This window comes from Sinocyclocheilus grahami, unplaced genomic scaffold, assembly GCF_001515645.1.
Source record: "Sinocyclocheilus grahami isolate Dianchi unplaced genomic scaffold, SAMN03320097.WGS_v1.1 scaffold337.1, whole genome shotgun sequence".
Lineage (NCBI taxonomy): Eukaryota > Metazoa > Chordata > Actinopteri > Cypriniformes > Cyprinidae > Sinocyclocheilus > Sinocyclocheilus grahami.
Window position 1 is genome coordinate 385,367 of NW_015505516.1, and position 13,920 is coordinate 399,286.

The following is a 13,920-nucleotide window of genomic DNA, read 5'->3' on the forward strand; positions in this document are numbered from 1 at the left end:
TACAGAAGGAAATCCTTCTGCACATACAGTAAACGCTGAATCCCAACACCCCATTCATTAGCTCCCTGCAGAGCACTTGCAGGTGTGGAAGGCAGCATCTGACAGGTAAATGTACTGCTCCTGCTCCCTCAACAACCACTTACTCGTCTGGAACGAGAGCAAGAGAGCAGATGCCAGCCAAGGCTTTGGGCAATGGAGGTAAAGGAGCATCCTACTAAACTGTCCATTTCTTATTCCGCTGCAGTCACCATTGTGGAGGTCTCCCTGGCAATGGTTGCCAGGTTAAAGGGACAGACGGTGGTTGTGTAGAGAAATGTGAGCGACTGAATGGAGGGGTGGGTAAGCGTGCAAGGGAATAAAAGAGAGGAAGGGGCGACGGTGTGTGTCAGTGTGAGATAAAGAGAATGGACACGTATTTGAGAGAGAAGGGGTATGTGCGTTTGTGTGTTTGAAAGAGAAAGAAAAAGAGTGTGTGTGTGGTTGGACTGAGTGATTTAGCGGACATGGCGATGGCCCTGCTAAACCTTGTTAATCTTGTTGAGAGCTTCTGCTCTAAATTCCATTAGCACTGGACTGCTTTCTCCTTCTGCTGACCTGAATGATATTAGCAATGTGATGGGTGTTTGTATGCTATGTGTACATGGTCATGTGCAAACCAATGTGTGTGTCTTTCGGTCTGGGATTCTTCAGTTTTATCCACTGGCTGTCGGCTCTAAACAATGACTAACCCTACAGCGGCCTCACTGTGCGTTACCATTCTGAGTCAGATGTGAGAGAGAATGAATGTGGAGACCGCACAGCAGCCAGTCAGCTCGGAAAACATCATGACTATACACACACAAAACATAGACAGCATAGATTCTTGAATCTGTGACATATTGCTTAAAGAGATAGTTGGCCCAAAAATGAAAATTCTTTCATCATGCTGTTCCAAACAAACCATAATTCAAATTATGAATTCAAAACCAGGGGCAGACAGGGGCTACTTGTGCTTTTTTATATTTCATCTTAACCTACTTAAAGTATTACTCATTCAGTCATTTTTCACCATGTCATGTGCAATCTCTAGAAGTAATCTATAACAATTTCAACTAAAATGAATGTGTAACGGGGCTGACAAGACGTGAGACGTGTGGATCCATCTGCAAGCTTTATTTAAAGAGAGCGGAGCAGAGGACCACCAGAACCAGACAGTAGACCACCACGGCGGGGCAGAGGACCACCACGCCGGAGCAGAAGACCACCAGAACCAGACAGTAGAACCCCACGGCAGGGCAGAGGACCACCACGGCAGAGCAGAGAACCACCACGGCGGAGCAGAGGGAACAGGAAACCCCCCCGGTGAACCACACCGATCAGGAGACCATGGCAGAGACTGTAACAACGAAAGAGCAGAGACAGACAACACAGACAGACCACTGGGGTCCTTGGCCGGAACAGGACAGGCAGAGAGTTCATCGGCGGCCTCCTTGGCCGGCACAGGACCGGCAGAGCGTTGATCGGCGGCCTCCCTGGCCGGGACAGAGAGTTCATCGGCGGCCTCCTTGGCCGGAACAGGACGAGCAGAGAGTTCATAGACGGCCTCCTTGGCTAGAACAGAACAAACAGATAGTTCATAGGTGGCCTCCTTGGCCAGAACAGGACAGGCAGAGAGTTCATCGGCGGCCTCCTTGGCCGGAACAGAACAGACAGAGAGTTCATAGGCAGCCTCCTTGGCCGGAACAGGACGAGCAGAGAGTTGCTGGGCGCCAACACCACGCAAGGAACTGAGGCAAGTGTCGCCCTTTCGGGAGGTTCTGCAGCCTGTGCCGCCACCTCCGAAGAAACTACAGTGGACACCATGGCCTCTTGGAGCACAGCAGTGGACACCGCTACCTCGGGAGGTCATAGATACTACACATGTTAGAGATATATATATGTAAGCTGACAAGAGTGTGTTTCGATTATACTGTAAGTCTGCATAACAGTATACAATTTCAAAGACCAAATACACGATGACAATAATATACCCAATGACCTGAAGGATCATGTGTGTTCATTCAAAGAAAGGTTTTCCTATGAATTAATTAGTAGAAAAGTCCATTTCTACTCTGCCTCTTGCCCTGGGACATGCAGGGATTTTCCCTGCTTTGCATTCTTTTGGCCAATAAACCCAGTGATATCAGCGTTGGTTGCCATGCAACAAGGGGCCTGTTCGGCTTCCTGGGGTGTTACGCATTTCGGGGGGAAGGGTTCATGGGTCCTCATATGGCTTGTTAACTGAGGGGGGTTACAGAGTATTTGTTAAATATAAAAACAAAATATATATTGTGTGTTTGATTGGTCCAGACGCTACAGTGCCTAGACTCGACTCAGGAAGATCAACTGTGACTAGACTTGACTCAGGAAGATTAGCTGTGACTTGACTTGACTCAGGAAGATTAGCTGATTAACTTTGCATAAAAATCCATCTTTTTACTTAAGTACGCGATATGGTCATACCATAAAATATTTTTAATATGACTGACTTTGTATTTAATGTGAATTTAATAAAAACTTTGTAAGTTACTACTTAGCCTATAACACTTTCATTGTACAAAAAAGAGCAAAGAGGGTTTACATTATCAAAGAACATTTTCACTTCAGTCCAGCTAGTTCAAGCACTCTCAAAAACTCCCATAATCTCAAAAGCTGTTTACAGTGTGAAATTAATATCTTACTTTAATTCGTACATCTTCACTTTAAATTTAGCAGCTGGTGATGTTTTTCTTTTATATATATATATATATAGTTTACAGGAAAATCTACGCAATTGTTTGGTGTGATATGATTCCAAATTTAGGGGGGCCAAGCTTGTTGACAGGGGGGCACTGCATGCATGTTGGCAAAAATGTGTACCTTCAACATACCTTATCTGTGCCAAAAAAAAAAGTATGAATGTTTTTAGTGGGCTTTCAAAATTTGCTTTGCTTGAGAAAACATGAAAATATACAGTTTTTAGACATTCAAATACTCAGCGTCTAACATCCTACATACACACATAAACTGGTCTAACATACACATACACACACACACACATACAGTTGGCATAGGAAAGGGTTAAAGTTTAACTCAGTACAGAAAGAGGCATAAGGAATGAAATTTATGGAACCATTTGCATATTCAGCAGATCTACACCTGAGTGAAACGTCAGATTCTTAGTTCAAACACACCTTGGTAAAAAGGTGCAACTGATACCTAATATATCAATTAATAAGACTAAGTTTGATACTTGCAAGTCTCGTCTGTCTGAAAATAGATTCCTGATGCAATCTTAAGGCCCAAGATCTTGCTGAAGTTGGTTGATGAGAAAGAACCAGTTTGCGTCAAAGTAACTTGAAGAATGGAAAGGACAAGGCCGAAACCTGGCATGAGCTTAGCGTTTCCAGGAGTGTTTTTCTCACCACCTCTCAGAATTCCAAACAAACCACCGACTGGGCGGGTCCCTGGAGCAGGGCTTTTAAGGTCGGAGAAGATCCCCGCCTGTTACTACTTAGCCTATAACACTTTCATTGTACAAAAAAGAGCAAAGAGGGTTTACATTATCAAAGAACATTTTCACTTCAGTCCAGCTAGTTCAAGCACTCTCAAAAACTCCCATAATCTCAAAAGCTGTTTACAGTGTGAAATTAATATCTTACTTTAATTCGTACATCTTCACTTTAAATTTAGCAGCTGGTGATGTTTTTCTTTTATATATATATATATATAGTTTACAGGAAAATCTACGCAATTGTTTGGTGTGATATGATTCCAAATTTAGGGGGGCCAAGCTTGTTGACAGGGGGGCACTGCATGCATGTTGGCAAAAATGTGTACCTTCAACATACCTTATCTGTGCCAAAAAAAAAAGTATGAATGTTTTTAGTGGGCTTTCAAAATTTGCTTTGCTTGAGAAAACATGAAAATATACAGTTTTTAGACATTCAAATACTCAGCTTGTGCTTGCTGTAGCAGCTGCAGTGCACTTCAGAAACCCTCCACCTTCCCCAGCTCCACCTGTATAGATCTGCTACGATTTTGTGTATGTTATATATAGGGGTTATTTTATATATGTTATATGTAGTATACCAGTTCATTCCGAATACTGGTGTTTATTTTTGTTATGATATGAATTTTCAAAATACCACAATACCGGTGTATGTCGTTTCAACAATGTTCGGAATGCGACACTACTGTTTGAGAGGAGTACCTTTTCACTGTTGCACTGTGGCGAGGACACAGCTGTATGTGTTACTAATAGGGATGCTCAGATCGATCGGCCGGAGATCGGTATCGGCCGATAATCACATTTTATGACTCGATCAGTACTCACTAACTTGGTCGATCTCACAAACCGATCGCACAACAAGGGGCCTGTTCGGCTTCCTGGGGTGTTACGCATTTCGGGGGGAAGGGTTCATGGGTCCTCATATGGCTTGTTAACTGAGGGGGGTTACAGAGTATTTGTTAAATATAAAAACAAAATATATATTGTGTGTTTGATTGGTCCAGACGCTACAGTGCCTAGACTCGACTCAGGAAGATCAACTGTGACTAGACTTGACTCAGGAAGATTAGCTGTGACTTGACTTGACTCAGGAAGATTAGCTGATTAACTTTGCATAAAAATCCATCTTTTTACTTAAGTACGCGATATGGTCATACCATAAAATATTTTTAATATGACTGACTTTGTATTTAATGTGAATTTAATAAAAACTTTGTAAGTTACTACTTAGCCTATAACACTTTCATTGTACAAAAAAGAGCAAAGAGGGTTTACATTATCAAAGAACATTTTCACTTCAGTCCAGCTAGTTCAAGCACTCTCAAAAACTCCCATAATCTCAAAAGCTGTTTACAGTGTGAAATTAATATCTTACTTTAATTCGTACATCTTCACTTTAAATTTAGCAGCTGGTGATGTTTTTCTTTTATATATATATATATATAGTTTACAGGAAAATCTACGCAATTGTTTGGTGTGATATGATTCCAAATTTAGGGGGGCCAAGCTTGTTGACAGGGGGGCACTGCATGCATGTTGGCAAAAATGTGTACCTTCAACATACCTTATCTGTGCCAAAAAAAAAAGTATGAATGTTTTTAGTGGGCTTTCAAAATTTGCTTTGCTTGAGAAAACATGAAAATATACAGTTTTTAGACATTCAAATACTCAGCTTGTGCTTGCTGTAGCAGCTGCAGTGCACTTCAGAAACCCTCCACCTTCCCCAGCTCCACCTGTATAGATCTGCTACGATTTTGTGTATGTTATATATAGGGGTTATTTTATATATGTTATATGTAGTATACCAGTTCATTCCGAATACTGGTGTTTATTTTTGTTATGATATGAATTTTCAAAATACCACAATACCGGTGTATGTCGTTTCAACAATGTTCGGAATGCGACACTACTGTTTGAGAGGAGTACCTTTTCACTGTTGCACTGTGGCGAGGACACAGCTGTATGTGTTACTAATAGGGATGCTCAGATCGATCGGCCGGAGATCGGTATCGGCCGATAATCACATTTTATGACTCGATCAGTACTCACTAACTTGGTCGATCTCACAAACCGATCGCAATTTGATGACGTCAACGCGTGACAACGTACATGATGCATGGGGACGTAAATAATGTGGCGCCGCAGTTATGTCATCGCCTGTGTGGAAATGCTATGACGTTTCAAGAAACAATGAAAAATTCGCTATTTGTCGAGTATGTTTTGCATGATGATATGATGAATGGATGGTTAATTTTTAACAGCAGATTCAGTGACGCTAGAGCTGATCTGCGCCTCACTGCACACGTCTGCGGCGCGTTACGGCTCCACAGGCACCGGAGCTGATGGCGGCCGCTCTAATGCTTGTGTTTATGAAGCGGCTCTCCGTGCTGCTTGGCTAAAAATAGTCTTTTGCTGTTGCACTGTGGCGAGGACACAGCTGTATGTGTTACTAATAGGGATGCTCAGATCGATCGGCCGGAGATCGGTATCGGCCGATAATCACATTTTATGACTCGATCAGTACTCACTAACTTGGTCGATCTCACAAACCGATCGCAATTTGATGACGTCAACGCGTGACAACGTACATGATGCATGGGGACGTAAATAATGTGGCGCCGCAGTTATGTCATCGCCTGTGTGGAAATGCTATGACGTTTCAAGAAACAATGAAAAATTCGCTATTTGTCGAGTATGTTTTGCATGATGATATGATGAATGGATGGTTAATTTTTAACAGCAGATTCAGTGACGCTAGAGCTGATCTGCGCCTCACTGCACACGTCTGCGGCGCGTTACGGCTCCACAGGCACCGGAGCTGATGGCGGCCGCTCTAATGCTTGTGTTTATGAAGCGGCTCTCCGTGCTGCTTGGCTAAAAATAGTCTTTTGTGAGTTGTCACAGTGTGGAGGACGGAACAAAACCTCGTTGGAGCCGTAAGGGATAGCGGTAACAACACGCTGATCGTGGGCTGCTTTTAAATTAACATTTATTTATAAAACAAAATATCTTCTTTGGCCATGTTAGCCTACTCAATAGCATTAACACAGGCTTTACTCCTTTCAAATTTTATCTGGAATGTCACCGTTTCTGTCACTGCAGCGTCAATCAGACGAACTTACTGAAAATGCAAATTCATTCTCTGCCAGCGGGAGAAACAGCGGTTTCCCCAGTAATGGCTGTAAGTTACACAAAGCAGCTCTGAGCTCACAAACGCTGCTTTATCAGGCATATAACATGAAAGATGAAATGAAAATGACATTGAAAATTTTCTAAATATAGACTTCCTTCAGAAATACAGTGATATAAAAACACCCGCGCCTTGTTTTGATTTTTAAACGTGCAGTAGCGTGTTCATGTTTATTCAACGAAGTCTTTTGGAAAATCGGACAGTTTTGATATTGTGGCGAGTGCCACAAATAAATAAATGTATGGGAAACACATCCCACAGCACAACCACCTGAGCCCACCTTCAGTCTACTCATCACCTAACTGCGTTTGTAGCCGGCGCCATAGCCAGACTGATAAACACACACAGACCGGAAGTTAACTTTGGGCCAGGCGCATGCGCCCGATGAAACCATCTAAAGCTTGAAGCATCAGAATCGGTATCGGTATCGGCCAATCACCATGACAAGAAATCGGTACTCCGTATCGGCTGCAAAAATCCTGATAGGAGCATCCCTAATTACTAAGCGTGAAAGTTCCGAAACTGAAGCTGTAGAATGTGATGACACAGAGGAGCTCATCCACAATATCCACATTGACTGCCACAAATATCCACCACCCCCTGCCATCAGCTCCCGCGTCTCACACACACAAGTGCAACTTTGGCACTATTAGCAACCTTCAGACCCTTTTAGCTGCTTTTTTCCATTGAATATTCATACTGACAAACCTATAGCGACTTTTCTGGATAAACATTAGATATCATTCAGTTGGAAGATGTCGCCAGTACTGCCCCGCGAGCGCGAGGTCTGACTTTCCCTGTGCAGTGTCACCTCTCTCTGCGTCTGTTCTGTGCAGTGAGCGGCAGAGAAGCATCACTTTCAGTGGGCCATACCGCAGCAGAGTCATCAGTAAATGAGTACAAATCAGAGTTTCCAAGCAACTGTCGCTAACTGACTGTTTGGAATTATAAATATGAGCGTAGTGTGTCTGTTAATATTATGCACTTTTTGTTTGTTGTTTTTTTAGTTTGTTACTCAGACGCAGGCAGTGCGCTACATGAGACAAAAAAGTAGGCTAATATAGCCAAAACCACCGCATAGCGGTGTAGATGCATGTTGTGTCTTTAGTGTAGATGCATGTTGATTTTTTCAGACGATGTCGTGATTATAAATGAGAGTGACTCAGGGTTAAGTATTAATGGGTCCTGCTTAGTCACTTTTTAGTGTTTAATTTTTCTAAAATATTCACTCATCATGACAGTAAAATAGGGCATTCTAAGTCACTCTACTGCAATATTTATTCTCTTAATCAGTAGAAAATGTGGTTAACATCCGGTCATGCATGAAAAAATAAAATACCATCATATACTGTGAAACCGGTATAATTTCGAAAAATACCATGATATAAATTTTTGGTCATACCGCCTAGCACTAAGCAGCAGTGTTTCTTACATGCTCACAGCAGCATGTCTGTGGATGTACTGGCAGCAGCAAGTCTTGGTACTTGCTCTGCCGCAGCAGCAGCAACAGCAGCATAGCACAATCTATTCTGCCAAGACCAAACACATTAACATTGCCATGTACATTACCATGCTAAACTCTCAGAGAGTTGTCATGACAGAAATATTATTTATACAGTCACCAAAATCATTCTCTCAAATGGCTTGGGTCTACAGAGCATTTGCAGCTTATATGGACTAAATACCCCTGCAAAAGCTCAAATGTGCTTGCTTGACATGCAAGAACCAATTAGGTTTGTAGTTCCATTTACAATGCGGAATGTGCTCTGATCAATGCTTATATAAATAAAAGGCTAAATTAAATCTGTTAAAGTGCATATCAAACGGTGATCTTGTCTCTTCAGAAGACTTGGATATAACCACTTGATTCACAATTGGTTTGTTTTATGGGATCGTTCTGAATTCTGAAGAATTAAGGTTTAGGTGTAATGGACTTTAAATGGAGGGACAGTAATTTACCAGGTTTCGTTAAAATATATTCATTTGTGTTTCAAAGGTGAACAAAAGTATAATGGGTTTAGAATTACATCAGGGTAAGTAATTGATTACAGAATGTTTATTTTTGGGTGAACAATCCCTTCTTGGTGTTTTTTATTTTATTTAATTTTTTTACTTTTTTGGAAGTTGATAGCAGATGGTTACTATGAACTCTCAAAGAACAGCAAAAGCTTCATGACTTCAAAAATGTTCGCTCTAGTGAAAACAAGAACAGCATATGGGTTTGGAACAACATCAGGAGGAGTGAATAATTATCAAATTTAAATCTGTGGGTGAACTACTCCTTTATGACTGAACTATATGTGTGTGTCTAACTGATCTGAGTTAGTGATTATGAGTGCAATCATCATTAGCAACATAATCACCACCTCAGAGCCAATGCAGCTGACTTCAGATTAGAACTGGCCTACTCAATTGCACTACACATCAGTCCTGTATGGCTCGAAATGCTACAGAGCAAAACACACCAATCTAACATTTTCAGAAAAAAACGTACATTTCATCAGCATGGGGGCCAGCAGAGCATTCAATGCTCTTGGCACACAGTCAAGCTGGGAGGCCCCTGAGTGAACCCCTCCAAACTCATTCCACTTTCACAGACAGGACAAAGGAAAGGAAAAAGAGTCTGAGGTTTGTGATAAAAGCTAGTGACTTCAAAGAATACACAGCAAGAAAAGCCTAAGAGAAAACAACAAAAGCAGTGGCATTTCATACTTCTGATCTGATAATTCATCATCATCTGCTGTTCATTATTTTCATTGTTTCATTAGTGGCCCATTTACCTCTGATTGCTCTTGATTGTGCTGTGGGTGGATCAGTAATCAATGGGCCCCAGTCACAATCAGTCGTTAGCATGTAAATCTGAGCAACAAATGAAGTGAGTACATAACGTAATTATGTCCGAGCCTTGGCTTCACATTACATTTGTCCCAATACACATTTGGTAAAAGCATATTCTTATGCACACACACATACAAACCAAACAAGCTTACAAAAGGGCTGGGTGACCTCTGCCACCGACTTTGTGTCCAAATCAAATGCTTTGGTGATTTTCCCAGGCTGCTCTCTGGGATGATACAGAGCATCTATTGAGCTATTCTTGGCCTGGTTAGGAACAGAGTCTCTGACAGTCCACTGGAGCAGAAGTGGATAGAGTAAAGACAGGCCTGAGGGAAGAGAGGGTGCTATCCGGCATGTACAGGAAGAACAAAATCAGGAAAACAAAGAGTAAAGAAAGCAGGAACGGGCAGATAAGAACTATTTACTGAGAGATTTATGGAGGAAATACATTAAGCACATCATTCTCCCCCGCAGTCTGGAAAAAAACACATAAAAAAATTAGGGATGCACCGATATGAAAATTTTGGCCGATACAAGAAAAAATGAGCATTTATCGGCCGATACCGATATGGTGGCCGATATATCGTGCATCCCTAAAAAAAAATCATACTAAGAGCAAAGAACAGCCCCATTTGTGAGTTAAGATCATGCGCTTTTAACAGAATCCCGCTTATGAAGACCTCTGAGCTTTTGAGGCTGAAATTTAAGGCAATGTCACAGATGGGCATAATAATTAGAAGAAATCAACTGGGAAAATGAAATTTATTCAGAAAAATTGGAGGCATGTTCAAGTCACCATGAAATTAAAACTGACTCTGATTTTTTATGGAAGGACAGTGGCAGTGTTTATTATACATAATTTTTCTGTCCACATCAATATTTTTTTTTACCTAAAATTGCATTAAATGTTTAGTAACTCCCCCATAAAACTCTGCATTTAAATATGATCTTACTAAAACAAATTATATTTATGTGCATTTTATGCAAGTAGTCTGCTATATGTTATAAAAATTTATTTACATTACAATCTATTAGAAATTTCTTTACTTTTTGGCCAAATATCAGCAACTGCACCAAATGGCATATTTTTGCTCAGTTTGGATCTCTGAATAAACGGAGGTGTTTTCCTCCTCGAATAGGAGCCCTTTATTCTCCTATATCATACTTTATGAGCCATAAAAGCCTAATGTATCAATATGATACTCAACAACGATCCAATAATAGAATCAGCTGGAAAAATCAAGTCCCGCAGTTCATTTTTCTACTTCAAGAAGCACGATATACGTCACAATAGAGAAGAAAAGACAATCGCAACATCCTTTTCATGTCGACATTAATGATACCATGCGCCAGGAGGAGGAATTAGCCTCTTTTGTCGCTATTTTATTCTAATTCTTTTAATCACATCTCCTGATTTAACCAACACCAAAGCCAAATCCAGCACCATCTTCGAGATATAAATACCTATTTCACTTCTTTTGAACTGATGCCTTGAAGTCCGCTGGTGATTTTCACTGGGGATGAGACTGAGAGATGAAGATCTAAATAGGCTTTTCTCAGATTAAAGTATCTTCAGCCAAATCCAACATGACGACTACAAATCAACACCGGAGTCTAAAAGCAAACATTAGCTTAATCTGTTGCTTAAACCATCTTCTGACCCATTAAGAAGCTTTAAATTTGGCTCAAAGTGATAAATGAAGTTTTCAGAAATCCATCCATCATAAATGCAGCTGATAATAAAATGACTCCAGGTAAAGCTCAAACAAAAATCATTTATTTTTCCACTTGAGAGAACATTGTGAAGCCAAACAAAGAAAGACACTCAGCTCTCACATCCACAGCTAAGAACACAGGGTGGTGTGCTAATTTAAACCATAAATCTCAATGGCATGGCAGGGGATCAGTAGATAGATGTACAATATTCACAGGGGAATATTTTGCCTGGCTCTTATATCATTACATGACTCACCAAACATCTGCTCTAATGTATCATATTATGGAGTACAAGCTTAGATAGAGACATTCAAAGTCTTTTAAAAGCCAAGGACGAACAAAAGATGAGTGATGTGCCTATGAGACAATTCTAATCTGCCAGTAATCTTACCCAAGCACAAAGACGTGTTGCTTGCAGAAAACTGATCGAAGACAAATGCGAAATAGGGATAGAAAGCAAATTCAACAGTAGATCAGTGCAAGAACAGATCGAACAAAAGAGACAGCAAATGTAATGTAAAATTGTCACAAAGAGGATTACAGATAAACTGCATGAAATTTCTGTCCTCTTGTGAATAGTATAGTAAGATTTAATTCTCTGCATTAAAAAGTTACTGCAACGGATATCTGAAAAGCATTTTTCAGCAAATGTAGTAGCCTATGAATTAAACAGCATAAATTTCTCTGTCTTCAAAGAAATATATTTTTTATTCATTAATAAATGCATAGTAGAGAGACTGACTGACTTAGAATGCTTTAGAAAATGAATTTAACACTTATGGTCTCATTGTTTAATATGGCCAGCTTCAGAAAGTCTTAAGTGTTGCTGCATGCAGAAACTATGACTGCTGGGCAGAGCAGCAGTGAAATGGATTTATAATCGACTTTCTCCTGCTCTCCCACTCACCTCTCTCTACGTGTCTCTTTCCGGTCTCCCCGCTCTGGCCTATCATCATGCGTTCTTCTCTCTGCAATATTCAAATCCATTTATTCTTTGCATCACATCATCTCATTCTTTCTCACTATATCTCTCCTTCGAGCTTCATCTTCCACTCTCCCACAAATCAAAGACAGAAATGTCTCAATTAGACATGGATCTCTGAGGGGCACTGCTGCTTCCTTCATCCATCTATTATTACATAATAGTCATCACTATGGAAAACAGCACTTGGCTTTCATACAACTTCACGTTTTTCACATTGTTTCCTCCCCACCCATTATTTTAACATCCCTTCGTGTGTTGGGGCAATGTTTCACAGATGAGGACATTTCCTGATGTGACAACTTTTTTCAAAAAAAAATGTTCCTTACATAATCATGCTTTCTTGTTTGTGGAAAAAAAGCTTTGTTTTTCATAAATGTTTCATAATGGACAGGTGGTTGGGACAATGACCAGCCTTCTAATACATCAATTATCTATGGCACATTAGGGGTGTTTAGCAAATCATCAATAAAAGCTTTAATAAAGTCTTCATGTTTTTCCTCAGTAAAAGCTCTGTTCTTAATAAAAAAAAATAGATGTTTATATTATATTAAATTTACACTGCAAAGTCCCACTCTGCTCAAACAGGAAATCTGCCACTAAATAAATAAATAACCTAATAAAGATACAAAATGTTATATATTTCCATCCAAGGGTCTGAAACATTAAAGAGGTAAACAGAATGTTTTCAGTTAATTGTATTTAAGTCTTTTAAACATGCCCTTTGAATTTGTATTTCACGAGATCGCCTGCCCATTCAGTCCTGATGGTTAATGGTAAACAAACTTGGCTTGCTGTCCTTAATAGAGGCTCGAACCCGAGGCTCGGCTTGAGCGCCGAGTTCAACCCTCCATTACACTTTACTATTGATTATCTTACTATTGGTTATTTTGATTACCTATACATATTTTTTTATTTTGTATTTATTTATATATTTATTTATAAGTATCAAATATGAATGTACAGGCCTTGAGGAACGTTTATTTGTTATATCTCTCAAATGTGGCATTACATGCTTTGCCCCTACAATAAAAACTACAGAGCTTTGCTCAAAGCATTTATATATCATCTCAATAAGATATACATTATTAATATACTGTATATAGTGGTTGTGATAGTGACATATGTAGGGAGATATAGCCTAGCGACAACTATTTATATGCATTGTGTGTTAAGTAGTCTGCTTTACAGTTTTAAAGATCTCATTGATTTACATTACAAGCAGAATTTCATACATCTTTTTGGCCATATAAAATAATTGCATCAAATTGCAGATTTTTGCTTCGTTGGGGCTTCTGAATGTAATTAAGTTTTATTTTACCTTAAGTGTGAGCTATATATTATCACTACTATAAGACATCAAATCCATGTATCAATTATAATACAAAACAAACAAATATGTGCAGAAATGTGTTTTATTATTAGAGTGGTGGTTTTGTAGGCAAACATCAATGCCTTGAATTTTATGTGAGCAGCTACTGGTAGCCAGTGCAAATTGATAAACAGAGGTTTGATGTGCGTTCTTTTCGGCTCATTAAAAATGAATCTCGCTACCACGTTCTGGATTAATTTTAAAGGTTTGATAGATCTGGCTGGAAGACCTGCCAAGAGAGCATTACAATAGTCCAGCCTGGACAGAACAAGAGCTTGAACAAGGAGTTGTGAAGCATGTTCTGAAAGAAAGGG